Below are 17966 nucleotides of genomic sequence, written 5' to 3' on the forward strand. Positions count from 1 at the left end.
AGGGAGGGCTGGGGGTGGAGCCAAGATCGTGGAGTAAAAGCCGAGAATTGCTACAGCTCTCCCCTCATACCCAGGCCAATACCTGTAAAAATGATTCTAGACAAATTCTGGAGCTGCAGAACCCACAGAATGATGGAGTGAAGCAAACTTCCAGCCCAAGAGAGCTGGAAGGGTGACTAGAAATGTATATGAATTGTGCCACACTGGGAACAGAGTGTAGTCCAGCATGGGTATGCCAGCAAAGACAGGATCTGAAGGGAGTGGGGGGGAGGGGGACTGAATCTCTAGCACCTGTGGAGGTTTCCAGACTTCATGACCCCAAAATGCTGAGAACAAATTAGAAAGTCAGTGGAAAAAAAACCTGTTGGACCTATGTGAGATGGTAGAGTGGTTGGAGCCCAGCCCCAGGTGGTGGAAGGGGTGGAGGAGCCTACAGAAGCCACAGAAGCAGCAGCAGAAGCAGGGACAGCAGCAGCTGTTGTTTCTGGACTTCTAGGCTCACAGATTATGGGGGGAATCGAGATGGTAAAGGTACACCTCCCAGATCCTCTGGAAACAGAGAACTACCTTAACAAAGAGGTCAAAAGCCAGGTAAATGAACAAAACCTGGAATCAGACTGTAGAATCTTAATTTGGTGACAAAGGAAGACCAAAATATTCAAACAGAAGAAGAAGACAACAAGGTCAAATTTCCTCCATCCAAAGCCTCCAAGACAGATATAAATTGGTCTCAGGCCATGGAAAAGCTCAAAAAGCATTTTGAAAATCTAGTAACAGAAGTAGAGCAAAAATTGGGAAGAGAAATGAGAATGATGTAAGAAAATCATGAAAAACAAGTCAAATGCTTGCTAAAGGGGACTCACAAAAATACTGAAGAAAGTAACACCTGAAAAATAGAATAACCCAAATAGCAAAAGAGATTCAAAAAGTCAATGAGGAGAAGAATGCTTTAAAAAGCAGAATTGGCCAGATAGAAAAGGAGATCTAAAAGCTCACTGAAGAAAATAATTCCTTAAAGATTAGACTGGAGCAGATGGAAACTAATGACTTTATGAAAAATCAAGAAATTATAAAACAGAACCAAAAGAACGACAAAATAACAATGTGAAATATCTCAATGGAAAAACAACTGACCTGGAAAATAGATCCAGGAGAGACAATTTAAAAATAATGGGACTATCTGAAAGCCAGGATCAAAAAAAGAGTCTAGATACCATCTTTCATTAAATTATCAAGGAAAACTGCCCTGATATTCTGGAACCAGAGGATAAAACAGAAATGGAAAGAACTCACTGATCACCTCCTGAAAGAGATCCTGAAAGGAAAACTCTTAAGAATAATGTAGCCAAATTCCAGAGTTTACAGGTCAAGGAGAAAATATTGCAAGCAGCCAGAAAGAAAGAATTCCAGTATTGTGGAAACACAATCAGGATAATATAAGATCTAGCAGTTTCTACATTAAGGGACTGAAGGGCTTGGAATATGATATTCCAGAAGTCAAAGGAACTAGGATTAAAACCAAGAATCACCTACTCAGCAAAACGGAGTGTAATACTTCAGGAGAAAAAATGGTCATTAAATGAAATAGAGGACTTACAAGCATTTTTTTTCCAATGTATTTATTTTTAGCTTTTAACATTCATTTCCACAAGATTTTGAGTTTCAAATTTTCTCCCCATCTGTCTCCTCCCCCCAACTCTAAACACCGTGCATTCCGATTACTCCTTCCTTCAATCTACCCTCCCTTCTATCACATCCCTGCCTTCCCTTATCCCCATCTTCTCTCTTTTCTTGTAGGACAAGATAGATTTCTAAAACCCATTACCTGTACTTCTTATTTCTCAGTTACATGCAAAAACAATTCTCAACATTCATTCCTAAAACTTTGAGTTCCAACTTCTCTCCCTTCTTCCCTCCCCACCCATCCCCACTGAGAAGGTAAACAATTCAATATATGCTATATATGTGTAGTTTTGCTAAAGAGTTCCAAATAGTCATGTTGTGAAAGACTAACTATATTTCCCTCCATCATATCTTGCCCCCCATTTATTCTATTCTCTCTTTTGATCTTATCCCTCCCCAAAAGTGTTTACTTCTAATTACCCCCTCCTCTCATTTGTCCTCCCTTCTATCATCCCCCCATACTCCACTTATCCCCTTCTCCCCTATTTTCCTGTAGTGTAAAATAGATTTTCATACTAAATTAAGTGTGCATGTTATTCCCTCTTTAAGTCAAATATGATGACAGTAAGTTTCACTTTTTCCCTCTCACCTCTCCCTTTTCCTCTCCATTGAAAAAGCTCTTTCTTGCCTTTTTTATGAGAGATAATTTGCCCCATTCCATTTCTCCCTTTCTCCTCCCATTATATTCCTCTCACCCCTTAATTTTATTTCTTTAGATATCATTCCTTCCTACTCAACTCACTCTGCACTGTATATATATATATACACACACACACATATATGTATATACATATATATGTGTGTATATATATATATACAAATACACATATACGTATTTGTATATATATATATATATATACACATATATACATATATGTGTATATATACAAATACACATATATGTATTTGTATGTATATATACACACATTTATATGTATATATACATATATGTGTATATATATATATACACACAAATACACATATATGTATTTGTATGATCCCTCCAACTACCCAAATACTGAGAAAAGTCCCAAGAATTACAAATATTATCTTTCCATGTAGGAATACAAACAGTTCAACTTTAGTAAGACCCTTATGATTTCTCTTTCCTGTTTACCTTTTCATGCTTCTCCTGATGCTTTTGAATGAAAGTCAAATTTTCTATACAGCTCTGGTCTTTTCATCAAGAATGCTTGAAAGTCCTCTATTTCATTGAATGACCATTTTTTTTACCCTGAAGTATCATACTCAGTTTTGCTGGGTAGGTGATTCTTAGTTTTAATCTTAGTTCCTTTGACTTCTGGAATATCATATTCCAAGCCCTCTATCCCTTAATGTAGAAGCTCTAGATCTTATGTTATCCTTACTGTGTTTCCACAATACTGGAATTGTTTCTTTCTGGCTGCTTGCAATATTCTCTCCTTGATCTGGGAACTCTGGAATTTGGCTACAATATTCCTAGGAGTTTTTCTTTTCAGATCTCTTTCAGGAGGTGATTGGTAGATTCTTTCAATATTTATTTTACCCTCTGGTTCTAGAATATCAGGGCAGTTTTCCTTGACAATTTCATGAAAGATGATGTCTAGGCTCTTTTTTTGATCCTGGCTTTCAGGTAGTCCCATAATTTTTAAATTGTCTCTCCTGGATCTATTTTCCAGGTCAGTTGTTTTTCCAATGAGATATTTCACATTGTCTTCTATTTTTTCATTCTTTTGGGTTTGTTTTTTTGGTAATTTCTTGGTTTCTCATCAATTCATTAGCTTCTATATGCTCCATTCTAATTTTTAAGGAACTATTTTCTTCAGTGAGCTTTTGAATCTCCTTTTCCATTTGGCTAATTCTACTTTTTAAAGCATTCTCCTCCTCACTGGCTTTTTGGGACTCTTTTGCCATTTGGGTTAGTCTATTTTTAAAGGTGTTAATTTCTTCAGCATTTTTTGGGATCTCCTTTGGCAACCTGTTGACTCACTTTTCACGATTTTCTTGCATCTCTCTCATTTCTCTTCCCAGTTTTTCCTCCACCTCTCTTACCTGGTTTTCAAAATCCTTTATGAGCTCTTCCATGGACTGAGAACACTGCATATTTATTTTGGAGGTTTTGGATGCAGAAGTCTTGACTTTTAGGTCTTTTCCTGATGGTAAGCATTGTTCTTCCTCATCTCAAAGAATGGAAGAAAATACCTGCTCACCAAGAAAATAATCCTGTATTGTCTTATTCTTTTTTGATTTTTTGGGCATTTTCCCAGCCAGTTACTTGACTTTGAAGTTCTTTGTCACGAGGAGGGTATACTCTGGGTACCTGTATGCCAAGCCTAGAGGCCTGTATTGGGCTACCCGAGTCTTTCCTACCTGTCCCAGGTCTTCGGCTGGCCACGCCGGATGCACATATGAGAGAAAGGACGTTCCAGAGTCGAACAGGGGTTGAGCTTTATTCCAGGGAATCGGTTACAAGTGCAGGGGGGGGGGTCTTCCTTAGGAGGAAGAGGGGGAGATTTCCTAAGGAGGCTAAGCTTAAGGGATTGGAAGTAGAAGTACAAGCGGGGAGAGAGGGGGAGGGGAGAGAGGAAAGAAGAGGAGCGGAGCCTGTCCTCTTGGCTCCACACTCGCTAAGAGAGAGCTTTCTGGCTTCCTCAATCCTACTTAATCTTCAGCCACACAGTTTGCATCTCAATACCGTGCTGTTAGGTAACTAGGTGTGCTCCAATCCGGGACAACCTCGAGGGCAGGGAGACTCCACCCATCAGGTATCTCCGGGGGAGAGGCGGAAATACCCGAGCTAGCTCAGTCTGACCTTCTCGAACCCCCGCTGTTCATGGAGGGCCTCGTAAGACTCTAAGATTTAGAAGTCCCACTTTTACCCGCCCGAGACCGTCCACACAGAATTGAGCTTCCAGTCCCAACACCTGTAATTTCTCAGTTCCTTCGAGGTGGCACAATCAAGGGAGAGGAGGTTACTCCTCTCCTGACCTGCACTCTGGTCTGGGAGCAACTATAAGCACGCTTTTCTGCCCAGGATCTGCCTGTAGAAGTCTCTCTCCAGAGCCTCCACCAGCTCCATCATGCCAGCCAGCGCTCCTTCTCCCCACCCTAGGGCTACCACTCAGGGCTGAGATCCAGATCAGCTGCTCAGTTACCCCAGGGTCTTTGGGCCAGGGCTCCAACAATGGAAGCTGCAGCCACCTAGGGCCAGGGCTAGGGCAGGAGGACCCTGTTCCCTTCTCATGCAGGTGAAAGAGTTTTCTCACTGACTTCTGAAGCTGCTTTTGGTGTTTGTGGATTGAGGAATCTGGGAATCACAGTTGCTGCTGGTGGTGCCTTGAAGCCCATTCCAGTCCTGTCCCTTCCATGGTGGGGCACATGCTAGGCTATGCTCTGCTCCACACCCAGATGATAGACCTTTTCTGTTGGCCTTCCAGGCTGTCTTGGGTTGGAAATCTCTTTCACTCTGTCATTTTGTGGCTTCTGCTGCTCTAGAATTTGTTTAGAGTCCTTTTTTACAGGTATTTTATGGTCTGTGGAGGCAGAGTTTCTAGAGGTACGTCCTTCTACTCTGCCATCTTGGCTCTACCACTTTCAAGCATTCTTGATGAAAAGACCAGAGCTGAATATAAAATGTGACTTTCAAACACAAGAATCAAGAGAAGCAGAAAAAGGTAAACAGGAAAGAGAAATCAGAAGGGGCTTACTAAATTTGAACTGTTTACATTCCTACATGGAAAGATAATATTTATAACTCTTGAGACTTTTCTCAATATTAGGGTATTTGAAGGGAACATATATATGTATATATATATATGTGTGTGTGTGTGTGTGTGTGTGTGTGTATGTGTGTATGTGTGCATGTGTATATATATATGTGTGTGTATATGTGTGTGTGTGTGTGTGTGTGTGTGTATATGTATGTATGTATATACCGACACACATATATACACAGAGGGCACAGGGTGAGTTGAATATGAAGGGATGATATCTAAAAAAATAAAATTAAGGAGAGGAATATATTGGGGGAAGCAGAAAGGGAGAAATAAAATGGGGTAAATTATCTCTCACATAAAACAGGCAAGAAAAAGCTTTTTCAATGGTAGGGAATGGGGGGGAGGTGAGAGGGAAAGAGTGAACCTTGTTCTCATTGGACTTGGCTTAAGGAGAGGATAACATGCACACTCATTGGTATGAAAATCTATCTTACACTGCAGGAAAGTGGGGGGAAGGAGTTAAGTGGATGGTACTAAGAGTGATAGAAGGGAGAGCAAATGGGAGGAGGGGTTAATTAGAAGTAAACACTTTTGAGGAGGGACAGGGTCAAAAAAGAGAACAGAATAAATGGGGGGCAGGACAAGATGGAGGGAAATATAATTAGTCTTTCACAACATGACTGCTATGGAAGTGTTTTGTATGACTACACATGTATAACCAATATTGAATTGCTTGCTTTCTCAATGGGGTGGGCAGGGAGGGAGGAAAGGAGAGAAGTTATAACTCAAAGTTTTAAAAACAAATGTTAAAAATTGTTTTTACATGCACCTGGGAAATAAGACATACAGGGAATGTGGTATAGAAATCTATCTTGTCCTGCAAGAAAATAGAGGAAGGGGGTTAAGAGAAAGTGATATAAGGGTGGGCAGAGTAGGGGAAGAGGTAATTAGAATTCAAGCTGTATTTGGGATGGGTGGAGGGAAGAGATCGGGAGAAAGTTTGGAACTCAAAATCTTGTGGAAGTGAATGCTGAAAACTAAAAATAAATAAATAAATAAGTAGATAAATAAATAAATAAATTTATTTATTTTTTTTTAAATGGGAGGGTTTTCACTCTCAAAAAAAGGTAGGGAACTGCTACTCCAAACAATGTAGCCAAAGAGAAAAGAATAAGGTTGGTTCACCCCCGTCTATACCATCACAATCAAAAACCCTGGTGGAAGGCAGAAGACATTATGTTAGAGACACTCCTGGCCTTTTAAGATGCTCTGGCCCAGAAAAACAAAAAAAGAGGTTGCTATATACACTCACTCATTCCAGAGGAGCTACACATACTACATTTTGCTGGAAGCCAAAAGAAGGAAGGTTCTTGCCAACAACCATATTTACATGTATGCTTTCTTCACTCTACCATGCGCTATTTGTTGTTTTAATGTTTTAACTCTAAAGTAAGGAAAAGAAAGTTATATACTCTGGCTATTGACTCCCATATTTTCTCTTTTAGGTCTTGCTTAAATGTCCATTATTCTTTGAAGACTTTCCTTCATCCTTCTCTAAGTAATCTTTCCCTCATGCAATCTCACAGTACTTTATACTCTTATTTATAAGATTATAAATTCTTTGTGGCCTAGCATTCTTCTTTATCTTTACATCTTCAGTGTCTCTTAGACTGCACTGCACAAAGTAGGTGTTCAAAAATCTTTGGTGAATAAATCAATTATATGCCAAATTTTCGCTTGACTATGAAATTGGTTCCTTTGAATCTAATATTTCAAAACTAAAGTTGATGCTGGAAGAGAAGGGGAATAGCTAGTAAGAGCAGGTGTGTAGAGTAGACATTATTTAATGGAATAGAGGAATTTTTAATTATTTTGAAACACAGCAAAAACTTTATGTAAATTGGTATGGAGTAACTCAGTTTGTGTAAATATTGCCACTACTGAGGCAGAGGCATAGATATGAAGGCTTGACAGACTCATAGAGATCTGATATGCTAACCAAAAGGTGGACAATATTAAGCGGAAAGGACTATTGATCTTCTGAAGTATATATATTCAAAATTAGTTATGTCATCATTGGTATTTTCTCCATTGTGGAGAGAAAGGATATGTAAATAGAATATGAGAACATCTCTTTCCCATGACAGCTTTGCTATTTTGAAATATTCCTTTTCTGTTTTATCTACTGCCTGGTTTAGAAAGGAAAGGAAAATGAATTGCCACCATTGACTATAAAACACTGGTACTTTTTACACTTGCTTTGTAAACTAAATCTCTTTGCTCCGTGTGAAACTACCTTTCAGCAGGGGACAGTCCCTGTACCTTGTATTTACTGATACAGTTGGATGATATCTCATCCTGGATTCTTAATCAGTATATGAAATAATGGAAATGGGAACATTGAGGACCATCTGTCTGAAAGAGGTCCTGGAGTATTCCCCTGTAATGAGAGATAGATGACCTCTGAGATTCCTTCCAGTACTAGACTTCTGTCTTTTTTCTATTTATCAGCTAAGCAGAAGCATGAGACCATTCCAGCTAATATTCTAAACTGCAGCAGAATCTCTGAATCTCAACATTTTCTCTCTCTCATTCATTTGAAGAGTCTTTAGCCCTTCTCATTTATATACCAAGAAAGAAAAAAATACTCCTTGTGTCATTTCCAATTAAATATGAGGCACTCCATTCCTTTTTGTTTTTAAGTTTTAGCACATTTTTAGCTTTTCTCAATTACATGTAAAAAAAATCTGAACATTCATTTTTTAAAATTTTGAGTTCCAAATTCTTTTTCTCCCCTTCCCTCTTCCCTCCCTCCTTGATGAGGCAAGCAATTTAATATAGGTTATACATGTGTAGTCAAGCAAAACGTTTCCACATTAGTCATGTTGAAGAAGAAAACACGAAAAAATAAGAATAAAGTTTTTAAGGTATGCTTCAATATATCTGCATTCAGATTCCATCAATTATTTCTCTGAAGGTAGATCATAAGTCCTTTGTAATTGTCTTAGGTCATTGTGTTGCAGAGAATAAGTAAGTCATTCAGTTGATCATCGTACAATATTGGTTACTGTGTAAAATGTTCTCCTGGTTCTGGTTCATTTCACTTTGCATCAGTTCATATGAGTTTTTCCAGGTTTTTGTGAAAGTATCCTGCTTGCCATTTCTTACAACACAACAGTATTCCATCACAATCATATATCACACCTTATGCAGTCAGTCCCAGTTGATGAGCATCCTATTTCCAATTCTTTGCCACCACAAGAACTGTCATAAATATTTTTGTACATATAAGTCCTTTTCCTTTTTCTTGATCTCTTTAGAGTACAGATCTAGTAGTGGTATTACTAGGTCAAAGGGACACCATTCTTTCTTACATTCTTTTTAGACTGGATATTTGACTTTCCTGAAGGAGCAACTTTATTAGACTCCTCTCACCTATTCTTTTACGTATTATAATGGAAAGGCAGGAGAGAGGTAAAGAACTAAAAGAGAATTTTTGGGAAAATCTTGGGGGTGTGGTTGACACAGAGGAAAGATGACAGAATCACTACCAGTATTTGGGAGGTGTAATTGTCCCCATGGACTAGTTGAAAAAATGTTGGAATATTAGTTTTTTATGTCTATTACCAAAGAAAGGGAGGATTGAGCATGCTCTGGAATCACCTCAGAAAGTGGTATATGGAACACAGCACTTGTTTCACCCAAGGCATGAAATTGAAGAATGTTAGTGTTGGAAGGGACTTCAGAGGTCATAGGTTCTAACCATATCTAAGCAGGTATGTCATTTATTATATATGATATGTAATTATGCAACTTTTACTTGAAGACCTATCATGGTAGGGAACTCACTACCTTTGGGAATGCTCTATTCTACCTTTATAAATCTCTAAATGAAAGAAAGTTTTTCCTTAAGTCAAGCTGAAATGTGCGTTTCTTCAAAATTCACCCATTGCTTCTGGCTCTGCTCTCAAGATCCAAAGAAAATATGTAATGTCTTCCTTGACTGCCCTCTGAACATAAAGAAAAGTTATCATGGCTCCATCCCCTCTTCTCAAGCCACAGTTTCTTCAGTGGAACGTCAAATGGCATGACATTATCTCCCTCAATTAAATGTAAGCTCCTTAAGGGCCAGGATCATTTCATTTTTGTCTTTCCAATGTTGCCTTTGTCATAAGTCCTTCCCCCAAGACAACAGAAATGATGTGAACAAAGGTGTGGAGAAGAAATTAGGTAGGATGTGTTCAACTAATAGAGGTTATAGCTTGTCTAGAGCAGAGAATATGGGGGAGCAATGAGAGAGCTAGCTGAAAAAGAAAAGTTGGGGCCAGATTTATATAGATCTTTGATTGCTAGGCAAGGAGTCTGAAACTTACTTGGCATGCAATATTAAGCCATTGAAAAAAGTGGGGGCAGAGCCAGGGTGGCAGAATAGGACAAGCCTGCTCTAGCTCTCCCCCTATAGCCCATAAAATATCTGTAAAAATGACTCTAAACAAATTCTAGAGTAGCAGAAGCCACAAAATGACAGTGAAACATTTTTCCAGCCCAAGACAACCTGGAAGGCTGACAGGAAAGGTCTATCGCACTGGGCTTGGAGTGGAGCACAGCCCAGCCCAGCATGGGCTGCATAGCATAGACAGGACTGGAGCAGGCTTCAGGGAGCTGAATCATGGGCAGCTGCTGTGCTTTCCAGACTTCTCAACTCAGAAATGCCAAAGACAGCTTCAAAAGTCAGTAAGAAAGTTCTTTCACCTAGATGAGAGAGCATAGTCTGGCCCGAGCCCTGGCCCTAGGGCAGCAGCAGCCAGTGCAGCAGAAGTGTCCACTTTTGGAGCCCTTGGCCTAAAGACCCTGGGGAAATTAAGCAACTGATCTGGGTCTCAGTCCTGAGTGGTATTCCTAAAGTAAGGAGGAGTGCTGGCATGGCATAGTTGGTGGAGATTGTGGAGAGGGAATCCTATCGCAGCTCCAGGGCACGAAGGAGTGATTTTGGTTGCTCACAGACAAGAGCACAGGACAGGAAAAAAGTAAACTCTTTTCCCTTGATTGTGCAACCTTTGGAGGAACTGAGAACTTAGAGGTCCCTAGAGATAACTCAGAGAACAGTTGCACAAAACCTCTAAAGCCTAGGGTAGTATACCCTCCACTTGACAAAGGACTCAAAAGTCAAGTAAATGGCTGGGAAAATGCCCCTAGAAGGGAAAAAAATAAGACTATAGAAGGTTACTTACTTGATAAGAAGGTATTTTCTTCCATCCTTTCAGATGAGGAAGAACAAAGCATACAATCAGAGGAAGACAGCAATGTAAGGATTCTACATGAAAAGCCTCCAAAAAAATATGCAGTGGTCTCAAGCCAGGGAAGAGCTCAAAAAGGATTCTGAAAATCAAGTAAGAGAGGTGGAGAAAAAAATTGGGAAGAGAAATGAGAGAGATGCAAGAAAATTGTGAAAAGTGAGTCAACAGGTTGCCAAAGGAGATCCCCAAAAATGCTGAAGAAAATAACCCCTTTAAAAATAGACTAACCCAAATGGCAAAAGAGATCCAAGGAGCCAATGAGGAGAAGAATGCCCTGAAAAGCAGAATTGGCCAGATGGAAAAGGAGATTTAAAAGCTCACTGAAGAAAATAGTTCCTTAAAAATTAGAATGGAGCATACAGAAGCTAATGAATTGATGAGAAACCAAGAAATTACCAAAAAAACAAACCCAAAAGAATGAAAAAATAGAAGACAATGTGAAATATCTCATTGGAAAAACAACTGACCTGGAAAATAGATCCAGGAGAGACAATTTAAAAATTATGGGACTACCTGAAAGCCAGGATCAAAAAAAGAGCCTAGACATCATCTTTCATGAAATTGTCAAGGAAAACTGCCCTGATATTCTAGAACCAGAGGGTAAAATAAATATTGAAAGAATCTACCAATCACTTCCTGAAAGAGATCTGAAAAGAAAAACTCCTAGGAATATTGTAGCCAAATTCCAGAGTCCCCAGATCAAGGAGAAAATATTGCAAGCAGCCAGAAAGAAACAATTCCAGTATTGTGGAAACACGGTAAGGATAACATAAGATCTAGAGCTTCTACATTAAGGGATAGAGGGCTTGGAATATGATATTCCAGAAGTCAAAGGAACTAGGATTAAAACCAAGAATCACCTACCCAGCAAAACTGAGTATGATACTTCAGGGTAAAAAAATGGTCATTCAATGAAATAGAGGACTTTCAAGCATTCTTGATGAAAAGACCAGAGCTGAATAGGAAATCTGACCTTCATTCAAAAGCATCAGGAGAAGCATGAAAAGGTAAACAGGAAAGAGAAATCATAAGGGTCTTACTAAAGTTGAACTCTTTATATTCCTACATGGAAAGATAATATTTGTAACTCTTGAGACTCCTCTCAGTATTAGCATAGTTGACAGCATTATATACATACATATATACCCATATATAGACAAAGGGCACTGAATGAGTTGAATATGAAAGAATTATATCTAAAAAAATAAAATGAAAGGGTGAGAGAGGAATACATTGGAAGAAAGAGAAATATAAAGAAGGGGAAAAGGAGGAGGTGAGGGGGCAAGAGTGAACCTTATTGTCATTGGATTTGGCTTAAGGAGATAATAACATGCACACTCAATTTGGTATGAAATCTATCTTACACTACAGGAAAGTGGGAGGAAGGAGTTAAGTGGGTGGTGATGGTAGTGATAGAAGGGAGGGCAAATGGGAGGAGGGGGTAATTAGAAGTCAACATTTTTGAGGAAGGACAGGGTCAAAAGAGAGAACAGAATAAATGGGAGATAGGATAAGATGGAGGAAATATAGTTAATCTTTCACAACATGACTGTTATGGAAGTGTTTTGCATAACTACACATGTATAACCTATATCAAATTGCTTGCCTTCTCAGCGGGAATAGGTGGGGAGGCAGGAAGAGGGACAAAGTGGAACTCAAAGTTTTAAAAATGAATGTTAAAAATTGTTTTTACATGAAACTGGGAAATAAGAAATACAGGTAATGGGATATAGAAATCTATCTTGCACTATGGGAAAGCAGAGATGGAGATAACAGAAGGGAGTGGTGTGATAAAAGGGAGGGCAGATTTGAGGAAGCAGTAATCAGAATGCATGGTGTCTTGGGGTGAGGGGAGGGGAGAGATGGGGAGAAAATTTGAAACTCAAAATCTTGTGGAAATGAATGTTGAAAACATAATCTTTTAAAAGTTTTTTTAAAAAAAGAAAGAAGTGAAGGACTGATTAGTGTAGTACACTATTCTGGTAGTCAGTCAATAACCACATATTAAGTACCTACCATGTGCCAGGTACTATACTAAACAACATGGATACAAAGAAGTGCAAAAGACAGTTTGTTTTCTCAAAAAGTTCAGAGACTGTGCATTGTCTTGAGAGAGTAGAGATGTGAAGACATAATGGAATCTGTTGCTATAACCTAGGTGTATAACAATGAAAAGTCTGTATTAGACTGTTGGCAATGGTAATAGAAAGGAAAGAATCAATGACAAGAAAGATTGCAGAGATCTGAGTAGGATGATAATTATACATAGAAGGTGAGGAAGAAGGAAGATAATACTGAGGTTTCAAACACAGAAAATGGGGTGAATGACAATGGTGTGGTGAAAGGTATATCAATCATGTTGCCATATACAGAAATGAGGGAAAGATGATTTCAGTTCTAGACATATTAAGTGAGACAATAATTGTGGGGTTTTTTAGATTTAAAGAGTTAATAGACTCTGGGAGTATATGTAGGGTTAACTTTACAGAGACTGTTTTATTTTGTGTTTTGCCCTTCTACTTGGTAGAAAAAAAAAGGCAATATGATATAATAGGACATTGGTATTAGCATCAAAGGACTTACACATAATAAACTCCCTGAGGGCAGTGTTTATTTCATTTTTTTTTTGGTCTATATCCCTAGCACCTAGCACAGTGACTGGTGCATAACGACTGTTTTTTAATTAATTTACCTGGGTTCAGAACCTATCTCTCCTGACTACTGTGACCTTGGGGAACAATTTAACCTTTCTGGATGTCAGTTTCCTTATCATTAAAATGAAATGTTCAGGCTATATTATCTCTAAAAATTTTTTTCAGTTCTAATTCTTATGATCAAAGAGGAAATGAGTTTGAATTTTAGTTTAAGGTATATATTAAAAATACTTGATTGACTATGTTTAACAGTAGAATGGGTTTTAGAAGTAAGGACAGCAGACAGGGAATTTTGCTGAAGAGTTTGTTTATATAAAGACAGGCTGAATAACAGGTCTCTCAATTTAAGACATGAAGTAACCTTTATCTGAACCCAGCCTCAGGAATTCCCTTGTCTATCCTTAAGTGTTGAGTAACTGCTAAACTGCTTCGTGATATCCTGTTGTACAAAACTCAATTGCTGAATTGGCTCCCAGACAAAAAACTAAACTCTGTAATAAGTACATCTGTGACCTAGTTCAGTTCAAACTAATTAATGCTTTAAGATGCCCCCCTAGAGGCATCTTCATAGGGATATTGTTGGGGTTTTCTCTGTCTGTTGGAAATATAAGCTCCCCATTCACTTATTTTTTCTCTTGCTTTAATACAATTTTTTTTTTGCTATGTTGTGATTTTTTTGCCATGCTGTTCCCCACAGTCACCAAACTCAGACTCTTTACAATCAAGATGAAGTTTTCAAATCACCTTCTCTAGGATTTTTGAAAAACAAGATTCATTCTCATCTGTCAAAGATGGTGAAGTATGGTCTTATCTTAGAGGAAAAAAGACTGAAGACAATGTGGTATACTGGAAACTGAATTTGTTGGGAGTGAGGAGGGATTGATTCTAGTCCTGGTATTTCACTAACTTTTTAACTTTGCACAAGCACTTTTCCCTCTTGGGGGTCTCAGTTTTCTAATCTGTAAAATAATTTGGCTTGACTAAATCATTACTAAAATCCCTTCTAATTCTAAACTTCTATGATTCTTCCAATTCCATGAACTTTTCATCTTCTTTTTTCAGCTCTGGTATTTTTTCATCCAAGTAACAGTTAAGAATGCTGAAGATGGTTTTCAAAGATGTGTCAAACCCACAGTCTCTTTTGGTCTTCACAACAATTCTAGGATATAGGTGCTATTATTAACCTTATTTTTTACAGCTGAAGAAACTGAAGCAAACATTTAAATGACATGACCAAGGTTACACAGCTAGTAAATGTCTGAGGAGAAATTTGAACTCAGGTCTTCCTGACTCTCAGCCCAACACTGTTCACTACACCACCTACCAGAGAATCTGATTTTCTGTATATTTTTCTGCTTGATTATATTTAGGCAATGGTAGTCTAGGTCTATGGTCTATTTATTTTATTTTCGTTTTTTTTCCCCTCAAATTAGAGTGGCTTCAGTGGCATCAAGTTCAGAAAGTTGCTATGTAATAACTAAATAGGCAGATGCTACATTGCCATTTTTTTTAAGTTGAAGTAAAGTGAGCCAAGTGCTTACAGTGGAATATTCTAACCATTTTTCCACCAAAGTCCTGCATTCATGTTTCCCCAAAATGTGGAAAAGACTCTAGGATCTGGAAAGCAAAGTGCATGATCCAACAGGTCTTACCAAGCTAAGTTGAGGGAGGGTTTGGGTTGTCTGAGGTCCACACTGGTTAAGTTCAGGAAGGTTCATCATTAGGGTGATCATATGTTTCACAGATAACACACAGGAGGCACTGGAGGTTTCAAACTCCAGCCTCTAACAGATTTACTCTTGATCTTGTCAGACTAGCAGACAGCTTTGGAGGGGTTAATAATCAGCTTTATTCTAGTCTAGTCTTCAAGAACCAGCTCCTACAGCATTCCCTAATCACCATTCTTGAAAGGGCTGGTGAGAAGAGGGGGCAAATATGCCTATATCGCTATGAGGCTAATCGAGACAGGCACAGGTTGTGCACTCCCCTAAACCCTTTGAGACTCAATGGAGGCTGGTTGAGGCACACACAGATTCCCCTATGAGTTCCCTGTGGTTTTCCCCCATGGATTTCCCCCATATGGGTTTCTCCCCCCTTCAGGGACTGGTGCCCACTTGCTTTTAGAGGACAACAGATAAAAAAGGCATCTTGCCAACATTAAGCTCACAGGTTAACTTTAGCAACAACGTCATTTTGTGCAAGCATAGTAAATAACACGTTATGTCACTCCCATATCTCATGGCACAGACTCATTAAGACTGTCTGTCACTATGATTCTAAGAACTACTATCTAGAATCCTTGAGACTATTCTGGGAGTTATTATCTAGTACCTGGACACTAGACATTCCCATGGCCATGGATCCTGAGAAACTAAACTAAAAAAGAATAACAAGATCTTCCTTACATACATCATAGCATGGTCCTTTTACAACCACAGTAACTCTCAAAGTCTGTCTACTAAAGTATAGAGTGCTTTTTTAGTGGAGAGAGTACTCAAACTCGTGAAATTACATATCTGTGAAAAATTTTAAATTATTTTCAATATAAAAATTAAAAATGTTTTTATTTTATATTTTGTTTTAAAAATTTTCCTCTATATTTCTTAAAAGTTAGCTATAACTGGTACCACAATGGAAATATTTGAACTGATTCATCTAAAGATAGTTAATAGTTAACATTTTTATAATACTTTAAGGTTTGCAAAACGCTTAATAACATCTCACAACAAATCCTGGAGGTATTTTTACAGATGTAAAAAAGGGAAATTGAGGCTCAAAGAAGAAAAAGTTATTTGCCCAGGGTCACACAGCAAGTAACAATCTGAGGCAGGAGTGGGGAATCTGCAGCCTCCAGGCCACATATGGCCCTCTAGTCCTCAAGGTCAGTCCTCTGACTGAACCCAAACTTCACAGAACAAATCCCCTTAATAAAAGGATTTGTTCTGTAAAACTTCGACTCAGTCAAATGGCCTCTCACCTGAGGATCTGAAAGGCCACCTGTGGCCTTGAGGTGGTAGGTTCCCCAACTCTGAGGGATGATCTGAAAGTAGGTCTTCCTGAATTCCAATTCAGCACTCTATCCACTGCACCATACTTCCTCAGATTTGGAATACCAAGAACTTTATTTTTTGTACATTGCAACTGACCTCACTTGATATATGAGAAATCAAAGTCAAAGTCAGCTCAAAAATGCCACTTTCTCTTGTGAAACCTTTAATTACACCAAAATTCAAAAAGCTTTCCCTCCTCTGACTTCCTACAGTGTTTTGCTTGTACCATGCTTATGACATTTATGACATCTTCATTTATAATATATTCAGGTACAAAGTTCCCACACTGGATTGAAAGTTGTATGGCAAGCAGGGACAGTTTTATACATCTTTGTATTATCCACACACACACACTTCCTTGTTTGCAGTAGAATTACAGGACAGTAGAACTGGGAGAGACCTGAGAAGTCATCCAGTCAAACCACCTCTTTTTAATATAAGTAAACTGAGGTCTGAAGAGGTGCAATTCAAATAGCAGCAAGGCTGGAAGCAGAACCCAGGTTTGCGGCCTCCAGATGGATGCTCATTCTGGCACACTACATTCTTCTGCAAATGGAATCTCAATATATATTTCTTGAATGACTGTCAACAATACAATACAGAAATGTTGAGTTAAAACAGAACAAATTTAGCCATCCTTTCAGACAAGATAAAGAGATGTGGGCTAAGCAACAAATTCCCTCCTTGGGTACTTTCTAAACTGATTTAAGGATCACTCTCAAAGAGCAGTTATTAATTAAGGGACTGATTTCAAATTGGAGGCAAGTCCAGAGTGGAATGTCCTGAGATCCATATTTGGAAAAGTCCTCCACGAAGGCAAAGATAGGATGCTCTTCTAAGTTCCTTGATGATGGTTATACTATGGATGGCAGTCAGTATCCAATCTATAATATATAATTTGTGTAATATATAGTATTTCATATTGTATAACACCTACATAGATTTATATAGAATCTATCAATAGACGTAGAACGTTGGGCTGAATCTACTAAGATGACATTTAATTCACACAGACATGTAAATTTACAGCAGGTTTTATGGCTGAGTTCCAAACATCAGTTTCACAAACAAAAGACAGGGAGTTATGGTCAAACGCTCCCTTTGTTTCCAAAAATGATGAATTCTCAGCCGGTAGTTCTGAAGGATCCTAACTAAGCTGACAGGGTGACACGGCGGCCAAGAAGGATCACGTGACCCTGGGTTTCAGGGACCGAGGCCGTCCCACCGCACTCCGCATGGGTCAGGCCATTCCTAGGGTATTTATTTAAAAATGCTGCCAACCTACACATTGTATGGTTCGGGCAAACTACCCTCGGCACTTGGCGCCCGGCACACAGTGGGCATTTTGTTTCATCGACTTTTGTGGAAACTGAGGCCCACGGAGGGGGTTAAAAACCACTTACCAGCTCTCACACAACTAGGGTCTAGAACCGGGGCTGGAGGCCTGAGAACACCGACTGCTTTGCGGCGCTCAAGAAGCCGGTCAAGCGGGTGCAAAACAGGACGCGGCCGGCCCCAGAGGCCTCACCTTCACACACCTGAGGGGCGGGGTTTTATAGGCGGAGGGAGGGGGGGGGAGGGGGAAGA

At 39.0% G+C, this 17966-nt stretch overlaps 1 protein-coding gene across 3 annotated transcripts in view; it reads right to left on the reverse strand.

Annotated features, from left to right (window-relative positions):
• CCDC122 (coiled-coil domain containing 122) overlaps positions 1-17966 on the reverse strand; it is a 43604-nt gene that overhangs the window by 25149 nt on the left and 489 nt on the right. For all 3 annotated transcript variants that reach the window (XM_072617169.1, XM_072617167.1, XM_072617170.1), the window contains exon 2: positions 17783-17917. The gene's annotated coding sequence lies outside the window, so the exon portion shown is untranslated. The remainder of the gene's footprint in view (positions 1-17782; positions 17918-17966) is intronic.

This window comes from Notamacropus eugenii, chromosome 6, assembly GCF_028372415.1.
Source record: "Notamacropus eugenii isolate mMacEug1 chromosome 6, mMacEug1.pri_v2, whole genome shotgun sequence".
Lineage (NCBI taxonomy): Eukaryota > Metazoa > Chordata > Mammalia > Diprotodontia > Macropodidae > Notamacropus > Notamacropus eugenii.